The following is a 12,274-nucleotide window of genomic DNA, read 5'->3' as shown; positions in this document are numbered from 1 at the left end:
TCGCTTAGTTACTCTTTAAAGTCCTTAAACAGGTGGGTGCTGTAAATCTCGCCTATCGCACGAAATGCGATACATCTCGGTTGAGGCATATAAAATCAATAACTATGACGCAGAATCATAAAATCTGTTGTAGGTCACGAATTCATGGAACATGACCGAGATACGGAGGATCTCCAGAGTCCCACGGGTCCCGAAGTGCTTAAGATCTATATTGAGCCCCTCATGAACCAGTTTATCAATAATAAAGCCTCATAACTTCGGAATTATTAGTATCTCGTGTGCTCGGAATGACCCTAATTAGGAAATCCCTGATGAGTTCAGGAATATATCTAAGAGTACAAATTAAAACGTTCAATTTCACATCTGCTTTAACGTCGTTTTTCATCGAGTTTAGTTCAAATTAAATCCCGTGGTTTTATGATCGTTATGCATTCGATGTAACAACCATACCGTGATTTTTTTTTTGCTGATCAAGGAAGACAGTCGGAGAAATCCGGTACCTTTCTCGTTTTATTAGATTCGCTTAGATTTCATTTCGTGACGGTTAAGCGAACGAGATCTTCGCGCCCGGTGGCCAACTGCCAGCTGATTGAATTTCTTAAAATTACCTGCCCACGTAAATCCAGTTAGCAACCCTCGGTCAACCTTCACGGCACTTTATCTCATAAACTTGGGTTACTGTTTCAGAAAGATCTGTCATATAGATATACTTGTGCTGGCGAGTTTTCAGGGTGAATACAATTTTATTGTGGTTCATTCTTGTATCGGACACGTCAACTTTTCGGGTGAATACAAATATTCAATGTCATTGGAGGAATATTTGAGAGGAGTTTGACAACAGAGTGGATAATTTTTGAGGATTAATAGCAAACAGAGGATCAAAAGTGTAAGTCATTCAAGAAGCTGTCGAAAGTCTAAGTACATAGCTAACTTTCTGGACTTTAGACATGGACCTTAAATTTGGAACATATACTAGAGGCTAAGAAAAAATTACTCAGATAATCAACCCTCCACAAAAGTTATAGTCCACACGTTATTTCCGTTACTAATTTAAATTCGCAGCTTCGACCATTGTTACCAAACGAGTTCGTTATCGAATTAACGTGCAGCTAATTATTTCGTTCGCAGAAAAATTCATCTCATTTAGAGGCGAAAAAATGGCGTCAAGACATAATGGAAATTTCATGGAACCATTCGCGGTTCTTCTCAGAATTTTTGCGGTTAATGTAGCGGGAATGTCGTTGAACAGTAGAGGTAACAGCAAGAAAATCGAATTATCAGGACGGTTAGAACAAGGCTCTAACAATAACTTAGAGATTCCGTTTCTCGTCCCCGATCGCATACAAACGACGTAGCGGAGGGAAGCGTTTCTATTAATCATCGTTAAATCCGAGTTAGCTTTGCTCCTAATTTCGAGTTCCCGTTAAATGGAAGTTGCCGCGAGTTCGTCCTCGCATTTATTCCCATGTTGATACACGGGAGATATCGAGAGGAGAAAATTCTTGCAGTGTATACACCAGACGGACGGGTTAAGTATAATGCGAGCAACGGCGCAACTTCGGCCTCCATCGCTGCCAGCATCGACTTCTTCGTAATTTTCTGCGATACATCGTATACCTGTTTTGCTGATACATTCACCGGAGTAACCTTTCGGATCGAGCAGGTGGCACGGTGGCCTCGCTTATATTTTGACGATTAGTTCTGGACCGAGCTTCTTCGACTCGGATGCGGCTGCTGCCTTTCTCTTCGACAGGGCCGCACCTCTCATTCGCCATAATATCGAATCTTTAACACTAAAACTACCAAACCAATGACTGCTCCACAAGTTTCTTATTAAAAGGTATACATTTTGTTAAAAATCAGAAATTGATTTTCTCCTTGAGATCAGAATTGATTTTTACCAAAAGTTTTCGAGTTTAAGTATGCTTTTCTTTCTGCAGTAAATTTATTTTTAATAAAAGTTGTTCAAGAAAGAAAATTTGTTAAAAGTTGAGTATGTAGCATTAAAACTACCAAACCAGTTAAATGACCGCTCCATAAGTTTCTTATTAAAAGGTACACATTTTGTTAAAGTGCATTCACTGAAATCAGCATAGATTTTTACCAAAAGTTTTCGAGTTTAAGTATGCTTTTCTTTCTGCAGTAAATTTATTTCTAATAAAAGTTGTTCAAGAAAGAATATTTTTTAAAAGTTGAATATGTAACATTAAAACTACCATGCCAGTTAAATGACCGCTCCATAAGTTTCTTATTATAAAATAAACATTTTGTTAAAGTATTTCTTGAAATCAGAATTGATTTTCATCAAGATAAAGAATAAATATGTGTTCTAATTTATATTTCGTTTGTTTATTTATCTTTTAACTTCATTTTTGATTTCAAATTAAGTACTCTGCCAGTAGATTGAAACAACAGACATATAAAACAGATCTAAACCTTGAGTACCTTTCGTATCTCACAGTATCTTACAAAATATCAAGGCGTTTTATTGTGAGATCGATAACGCATTTCTTTAACGCACCATGTTTGTAAAATCGAACACAAAATCTTTCAATTTGCGTTTTATTCCCTGTCGTATTCGTTTTATTCGTTCGTTCCCGTTAAGAACGGAATATAACCTTCAGCGTGAGCACTGGGAACACAATGGGATTGATACCCGGCTGGAGCGCATTACCGAGTAACAATTTGCGTATCATTTATTGTTCGTGATACGCGTAGCTTGCATAAACATCTCTCGTAATAATATTTTACGCAGCTGTTCGCAGGTACGTTTTACGGCCGGTCGTTCTTCCACGCTGTTCCGCCGTGGCTGTTGTCAGAAGTTTGTTAATATCCACGCTAATTTTCACGTTTACGCTTATCGTTCTTGACTCGTACCCTTCAGATGTCTGAAATCCGGCTCCGCTTCAGTCAAACGAATCTATTGTTCAGCGGTATACCTTGAAGATAAACACGGTCGTTGCACTTGGCGATGCGTAACGAATACCTGTCGAATCCTTGATCACCGTGCAATCACGTCTTCTTTGTAACGATCGATCCGCTCATCGTGCCAGACAATACTGTTTCAGCCTTTTGTGTACAACCGGTGTTCGCCAAAAAAGGATTTTCATTTACCCAACATTGTAATACTTTCATCAGAAGATCAGAATTATTGATATGATAATTGATTATTAATACTGGTTTCGTGTCAACATTTTGTAAATACTGCTATTTGATAAATCTTGCTGATTCATCGGCGTGTTATTTGACCCCGGATAAAGTTAGTTATAATATTGATGATATGTCGAGAATGTTTTTCAGTTCCCTACACGTTAAACTTGAAATACCGGTATCATTTGAGCTAGTCAAAGAGTAGCAAACGAGTTGCGAAAACGTCAATATAACCTGGTGGGGACCAAGGTGGACTCTAGGAAATATGGATCGACGCATGTACATAAACTAGAAGATCAGAGACTTAGAAGTCATCAAGGTTAAAAAATTCCTGAACCAACCTATCCAGATTGTCAAGATACGTCTCTAATTCTGAAGCACTTCATTTTACGTGGAAGTAAAATATTTTATTTGCAAATAAAATCAGATGTGTGACTTTATCGCGATAATAAAACCTGCATGCCTTCACTCGAGGCAGAAAGCCTTCTATCGCCCGATCCTCGGCAAAAGGCAGGTGTTGTTTATGGAAATGAAAATAAATCCAAGAACAACATTCTCGTATCTGGTGATCCGATCCTGAAAATCAAGACAGGCAGTCGCCATGGCGGCTGTATAGCGAGCGACGACGTAGCAGCACAATGCATGCACTTGCCATCGGGGAAAGGTGGACGGCCGCGACCTTGATGCGCGTGGTTCTCGCGTGCCCGAAGGTCCACGAGCAGCCACGAAGGTAACCGAAGTCCGGACAGGTAAGAGTGTGCCTATGGTCCGAGAAAAGTGGTTGCCGAGGTTGCTAAGGATTCTCGAGCGTCCTCTTCGTCCTCTTCTCCTCGGTCTCCTTCGCTCTTCCGTTGGTTTTTCTATCCGCTCGCGCCTTACCTCCTCCTGGCCGCACACAGGTTCTTGGTCGGCAGGTAAGGGGAAGTTGCTCGTGCCTGAAGCTTCACGGAAGCTGGAACAACTATCGGGGCCCAGGATAGTCGAGCTCGACTAGCTGCTAGGATGGGACCGGTATTTCAACTTAACCGGCCAGTCATCCGGACCGGCAGTGTCGCTCAACCGTGGCAAGCCTTTCCGCTGCCAGCTCCGAGAATTATGTCTCCGTAGTTCCCTTTTGAAAGGCCGCTCGCTGTTTAGTCTCAAATTATCCTTGGTACCTGGGACTCGTCGTTTTTCTGCATGACCTTTTTTATGCACGATACTTTTCCTGTCTCGTTATTGCAACACTCTTTGTACTAATATCCCTCCGCTAATTACCTTATCGTGTCTCCTCGGACTTGTCAAGTGTACACACTGTTAATGGCCGGATGACAGTTCAACCAACGATGAAACGCTCTTTTGTCCTCCCGTTTTGGTGCGCCCGAACTTCATCCCGATTAATTGTTTCGGGGAACTTGCGCCAACCAAATACTGCGGCCATCGATCGCGCCCTGATGTGCATGTTTTAGGTCTCGACGGTGATAGACAGATCAAGTGCTCGACAGAGCTTAACACCGATGTGCACGGAGATTTCGGTTTTGATAATTTGGGAACTCGGGGACACGAGAATAATAGAGATTTCAGGACTTGGGTTTGGGAATTACGGAACCTATGACTTGGAGGTTTATGGGACCTTGCAGATATAGGAATTCGTAATTCTCAAAAATTAACAAGCTGGAAAATAAAAAACTTGAATATTCAGGGTTTGAAAATTATGGAACGTACGACATAGAGAATTAAACAATTTACAAATATCGAAATGTAGGTAATTTCCGACTTAAAGCAATTTCTGAATGGAGAGATTGAGTACCCATCGGTAACCGCGAACGTGCGCCATTTGCACGACGTCGATGCGTCCACCATGACCGATATACAAGGAGAACAATTTTCCAAACAGTTTCGAGACGTTTCCTCGGTCGCGAAATCGATTGTAGGAAAGTTTGGACTGCTCGCGAAATAAGGATGGAGAAGAAAGATCGGGAACGGAAGAGACGAGAGGGATTCGGCTGAGGGAAGCAGAACAGGAAGAAGGATGCGAACGGAGGCGGAAAGAAAGACGCGTTGCAGCCGTATCATTCGGGAGATGGTCGAGAGCTTAGACATCTGATATTGACAGAGGTGAGATACCTTATCGCGAAGAGATCATACGTTACATTTCTCGGTCGAATACGGATATCGAGGATCGGTCGAATAGAATCTCTTTCTCGTTTCTCGAAACTCGGTCGAACTCGGACCACAATTCAAGACTCTCCGCGCGAAATTACACGTTCGCCTCGCGATACGCCAGCGAATTATCGTCGTTTCTGTGTTGCTCACGACCCAAGCCTTTAATCCTTGCTCATCTTCGAACTTCGACTCGAACCCATTTTCCAGGGAAGACGTTTCATCGATACCGCGGTATACAGCAATTACTTCTCTTGCAATCGCGTTAACCCTTTCGGATCAACCGACCAGATATCTCGTGAACTAATTTTTATACTCTCGCCAAGAGGAAAAAATACGCCGGGTTTCCAAGAACTGGTATCTCATCAAAAGTGTAATTAAAAATATCGGATATTCCAGGTAAAAGTTCAGTAAATCAATATCAACGGATCTCGTTTCCTGGAAGTTATAGAATATCAATTTGCTATCGATTTTTGTCATCGATACCGCCATTTAACAGTCGTATAAATGTTATTGCTTCAATCAATTATGAAGATCGTTTCTTTGAAAAAAACATAGTTTCTTGTGTACACTCATTTCTGAGCACTTTTAGCTCGCATCGCGTGAAACGTTTCGAGATCTCCATCGAACCGGTAATATTTCACCGGATAAAATCAGTTCGCGAAATAGTCCGGTTCTCGTGTTTGCGTAGAGGATGTTTTTGTTAAGCGCTCGGTAATTAACGGTTGAGTCTTGATAAGCATTTACAAAACCTGAAGAGGCAGTCTCTCGAATAATACTTATTGCTCCCTTCTTCTAATACCACTCCCGTTGCTGACACTTCCTTTTTTTTTTCTTGCGCTTCGCGGCCGTAATTGACGCGGTTTCCTTTACGAGACTTTCAGCCTCACGCTCATTACGAACGGAAAGATGCCGTTTCGTTACACCGATGTCCTTTTATTTCCGACGTTCCAACCCTTGGGAGCACTGCCTGCAAGAAGGAGCGTCCGGCTCACCTTTTTCAGGGCAACCGTGTAATTTAATGCGTTTTATCCACTATCGCCATCGGGGCTGATTTTTAGCTCGCGCTGAAGTTAGACCTGATATTTTGTAGCCTAGCAAACTATAATCCTCGAGCGGAATCGAGTGGCGCAAACATTATAATCGAAGCGAGAACGATGATGGAGCAATCTTCGAGTTGCCCTATCATAAATTATCGCAACACCTAGTTTCGGCATTCTGCTCATTTTCGACCATCGTGCTCATAAACTTCGCGTTTCAAGGTAGTTGAAACTGGGCCAAGTCCTTTAGTTTGATAGCGTTAATTCACTATGTTACCTAGGTTAAAAGATTTGGAAATTTTTGAATTAGACTACAGGAAAGGGTATATGGAAATTTAAACTGTTTGCAAATGATAAAATTTCAAAGTTTAAGAAACCTGAAAAATCGGATATTTAGGAGTCGTAGAAATTTGAAAATTGAAATTTTGTGAACTTTGATGTGAAAGTGAATATTCTATACGCTAAGGTAAATTTTAGGGAGATCTAGTTTTTTCCTAAACGCGCAAATGGCGTCAAATTATGTCGAAGCTTAATGGTACCATTTCAGCTTCATTGGTGCAACATCATACTTGCAGCCGGCAACGAATTCCCGTTGTAAAGTGAATTGCTCTCGAACACGGGCGGCGTGCTAATTAAACGCATCAAAAAGTTTGCTTTCGTCGATGAATAAATTACTGAATCTACTTGCTGAATTACCGGGAAGAAAAAACTTCTTTAATTTAAACCGTCCGTAGTAAAAAGAAGTCTGGAAAGGATTCTCGCTAAGAAATTACATAGATACAATCACAGAGGATAACGGCTGTTCGTTTTCGAACAGGATTAAAACTTCAGGGCGAGGCAAGTCATCATCGATCCAGGCTGACAGACGGGAAACAGTAAACCGTGGTGGAAAGTTAAAACACATGGGAACTGTCGGTGCAATAACGAGCAACGTTCATCGTCCTTGATCGTGCTAGAAAGTATCGGCACGACAGGTATCACGGTTACACCGTGGAAGGTCGACTGAAAGGACATTCGTGTCTCGAATGAAGAAGGCTCGAACGAGTTGCTCTATTTGTCCAGGTTGAACCGAAAGGATCCAAGTGAGCTGTCCTTCGGGAAAGTTAGCTCAGAGCAAACGACAATAATGCTTTAATGAGGCCGGTGCACGCGATCCGCTTTGCCACTCTTGCTTCCACGTCGTTCTCTGTGTAGATGTGGAACCTTTGCGGTGCTCAACGTGTACCCGATCGCAATCGTTGCATCCACTTTGGTCGTAACTGCACCGCCGAGCTCGTTCGCGGATACGTTCAAACCTCTATCGACCGGTCTTCCCTCGAATGTTAGCCTCATAAGGCCTTTTCGCGGAAAAACACCGCCGTTTCTTGCCATCGCGGTTAATACAATTCTTACTTAATTGATTTGCCAGATTCGATGTTTACTCTATTTACCAGGACATTCTCTCTGGTAATTCCATGATTCGATGCTAATTTTATATAATATAACATGGATTATCAACCTTCAGAAATGATTTTACTGTCCTAAATTACAAAACTGACAAAACGCAAAGTTGGGTTTAATTAAAGACAACCAATTTGCAAAGCAAGTTGTGTAAACTAGTAGATTACTTCAAAAAATTTGTAACATAAAACAGAGATATATAAAGTCATTATACCTCCATACAATTCAGACGACCTCACATGAACAAATTAAAAACACCAGGAACAAAAGTAAACAGTGATTCTCGCAAACGTGTCGAATTAACATAAGAAACCCATGAAGTTCAAATGGGACAAGTTTTTGAACATACATAATTAAAGCAGAGAGCGAACGGTGACAACTTAGCCATTGTACATACATCCTCACAGTTTTTTTATTAGCAATAGTGTTTGCCTCACAGTAATGACCATTAAGCTTGCATCACAAGTTGCATGAACGGCGAAGCAGCAAAGCAGCTGCTGATCCGAACAAGGTCTGCGAAGATTCTCAGAAGATGTGGAGGATCGGAATGTCCATCGGTCTTCCATCTTGGCCGACCATTTTCTTTCTTGCGCGTCGCTGGACCGATATTACCGGCAGCTGTCGCAAGCGTCGCGATCCACCGCGTACTCGCAACCGGCCAGTCATTTTAATTATTACTCGATCATTGGATCACGCTACGTGCCGCAACACGCTTTCTCTCCGAGGCTTCATTTAATCAAGCTCATTGTTCGCAAGAATCTGGCGTCACTTTTACACCTTCGTACAATTACGGACTTATTAAGTCAAACGCGTCGACATTTAATTTAGAAATTCGTGAAATCGGAATTAGCGTAGTTACGGCTCCTTTGTTGAAGCTTCATTGGAACTGTTTGAGAACCTTTGTGACGCAGGTGTCAAAAGGAAAGAATTCTCATTTAGTATCTTTGACGACGTGAACGGTGGCTTATCTGGGACGTGAAGAGTTATGAAGGAAATATTGTGAAAGTTGTGTGAAGAGTGGGGTGGAGTTTTCTAGGGCGAAAAGTTTTAGGGTGATTTTTGGGGGGTTTGGAAGTTTCAAGTGGGGATTTGGGAGTGTAGAGATTTGGGATTGTAGGGATTTGGGATTGTAGGGATTTGGGATTGTAGGGATTTGGGATTGTAGGGATTTGGGATTGTAGGGATTTGGGATTGTAGGGATTTGGGATTGTAGGGATTTGGGATTGTAGGGATTTGGGATTGTAGGGATTTGGGATTGTAGGGATTTGGGATTGTAGGGATTTGGGATTGTAGGGATTTGGGATTGTAGGGATTTGGAATTGTAGGGATTTGGGAGTGTAGAAATTTGGGGGCGTAGAGATTTGAGGATGCAAGTATTTGGGGATGTAGGAATTTGGGAATATAGGAATTTGTGGATGTTGGAATTTCGGGGACGTAGAGATTTGGGGATGTAGAGATTAAGGGATGCAAGGATTTGTGGACGTAGGAATCTGTGAATGTTGAGTTTTGGGGGCGTAGAGATTTGGAGATGTAGAGACTTAGGGATGCAAAGATTCGTGAATACAGGAATTTCTGAATGTTGGGATTTGTGAACACAAAAATTTGGAGCACAGGAATTCGATGATGTACGTATTCGCTAATATAGAAACTGCAAATGCAGAAATTTCTGAATGCAAAATTTCTAAATATAGACCTCAGTCCCCAAGAAAAACCTCAAACTCCCGTTAACTCCGATACAGGAAACATCCTCCACAACTCTCCTAATTGCCATAACAAATTTCAACCGCTGGAACTGTAAAAGAGAGAATAAATAAAGCACCCGTCGCAATAGAACAGAATGACTAGATAATAAATAGTGATGATACGGTGTTTAACGCGATACTGCAAGCTGTGATTCAGAAACGGCTAGAGGCGTTAGAACATCGTTTTCAGCGATAAAATGAAACCGCAAAAATTCAGATTGTCGACTATCACGAGTATCATTGAAAGGTACACCGTGTCCGACACGTCCCGAATGATTCTCAGCGTTGAAGCGTATGTAATCCTGTCACGGACATGATCCCGTCTCTTTACACGCAACAGTAACAATGTGTAATGGGACATTTAACCGATGAGAATATTTTTTACCTCGTGCATCGAAAATAGAGCATCGTGCAAGGCGGTAACGAGAATATAATCAATTTCTTTCAGCGTTACGAATTCTCCGAGGGTGACTCATCGGAAATCATAACGTCGGTTAATAACGAGGTTTTCTATTCTAAGGTGCTTTTATCGCGCTGGCGACGAAAAATAAAGTAACCAGAGTGAAATGAGAAAAGTCCCTTCAACTCGCGTCATTCAAGTGTTTTGTATGCACGGTTAATGCGGTGAAATTGAAAAAGGTCGTTGTACGAACATTACTCGTTATCGAGTTTACCATTTTACATCGCTATGCGTTTACCATGTGTTCAATTTTGTACAAACAATGCCCTGTTACTACATTAAAACTTTAGTATTCAGGGCTTTGATGATTTATCCTTGATTACTATATATAGATTTTAGAGTTTTACATCGTGGTTTTGACGCTTTGTAAAATATTCGTAACTTCAGGATTTTGGAAGTTTAGAATCCTGTTAGAATATTGATACACGTTGTAACTTTGGACGTTAGTTTCGAAAATATTTGCAATTTTATAAATTTGAACTTTGACAACTTTAACAATTTGAACTTTAACTTGGTAGTAAATGTAAGTTTTATTTGGTGAAATGATCAGTTGCATTTTATCGGCAGGTGACGATGGCTCAGCCCTATTACTGCACTGTGTGCCATAACCTTAAATTTTCCGGATCGACGCCGCGATTTATAGGTAACGCTTGTTGACACTGGTACAGACAGTTTGCCATGGTAACTTCTCCAATTACGGTGTCAGGAGGTGCGCGAATAATGGCGAGAAAACATCTCGTTGAACTTTTCTAAAGGGCTAACGTCCTAACGGGGCGACGTCTCTCCCGAGTCACGAAACTTTGTGACACCGGTCGAAATATAACTTTTCCTTGGCGAGCAGTACGTGTCATTCGTGCGAATGCATGCTTGACAGAGTGCACTGGCCCCGTTGTATATGCAATATATAACGTGCAGCTTCGAGCAGAGAGTGCTCTCCCGTGAATATGAAAGTTTAATGCTTGAAAGATAGGATCAAGTTGGAAATTTAATGACGTTTTATCCGCGTCGCAATGGCCGTCTGGAATTTTTGCGAAACAGTCGCGTGAAAAGAGTCGTTTCGCAAAAAGGATCTCTATAAATCTCTCTCGACCGTATTATTCAATGCATCGATATCGTTGAAACCTGCCGTCCTGTATCGACGTTTAATCGCATCCGTCGTTATAACCGGAGCAGAAAGTTCGCCGCAAAATGAATAAAATCTAAAAAGGAAAAACAAACATCGAGTAGGTGTATCGGGGGTATGTGTACGCGACAAGTTTCGAGCGCACTCGAAAATATTACCGGATATTATCGAATGTTTTCGACCCAGTAGTACACACACGCCTGCATACACGATACTCCTCTTTTATTTTTTCAAAATTTCCACGGAAATTTCATTACGTATATTGCTAAACGTCCCGGATTTGAGTGACGTGTTTCCGAACGTATTGGAAATCCCATCCGAGGGATTAATACCGATAATAGCGGTGCCGAGTAAATCGGCTCGAAACATCAACGCATATTGCCGACTCGTTTTTTCCTCCAACTATCGCAATTTCGACGTGTAAGTTTGCGAATAAACAAGCGACCTACAAGTAATGAGATGCCCGCGGGCATGTTGCGTCGAGCACCGACACGCTCGCGTTTTCCGTCTGCCAACGATGAACATTAACTTTTCCGTCGGTTTCGAAGCGATACGCTTCGCTTACGGCTCGTTCGGGTGACAACGGACAGACGTGACACAGACAATACGCCAAGATTTGTGGCTGTTGCGATATTCCTGCCGCTGAATTCTCAAAGTTTCATGCCTCATATACTGCGCAATTTGCAACAGCTATTTTACGCTGTACCGCTCGTGTAATTAAATTTAAACCGAGCAATAACGTCAACGACATGTTTCGCTTGCTGAACATTTTGTCGCTTTATTGCCTTTTCAGCTTGTTGTAAATTACCACGGAATTTTGGATTTTAGACTTTCGGAGATTTTATTAGGGGTGTAGGAATTTGAGGATGTGGGTGTTTGGAGATGTCAAGATTTTGGGGGGTGGTTATTTGGGGATGTAGGGATTTGGGGGCGCAAAGATTTGGGGAGGTAGGGATGTGGGACGTAGAAATTTGGGGGAGTTGGAATTTTGGAAGGTAGAGATTTGAGTGTGTAGGGACTTTGGGGGAGTAAATATTTGGGGGAGGTAGAGATTTGGGGACATAGAAATTTGGGAAAGTACAGATTCGGAGATGTAGAAATTCCGAGGTGTAGAGGTATAAGGATGTAGAGTTTTGGGATGTAGGGAGTTGGGGATGTAGAAATTTGGGGGAGTAGG

The sequence above is a fragment of the Megachile rotundata genome, chromosome 12 (genome assembly GCF_050947335.1).
Source record: "Megachile rotundata isolate GNS110a chromosome 12, iyMegRotu1, whole genome shotgun sequence".
NCBI lineage: Eukaryota > Metazoa > Arthropoda > Insecta > Hymenoptera > Megachilidae > Megachile > Megachile rotundata.
The sequence above is the reverse complement of the archived record's forward strand: the minus strand, read 5'-3'. Positions refer to the sequence as shown.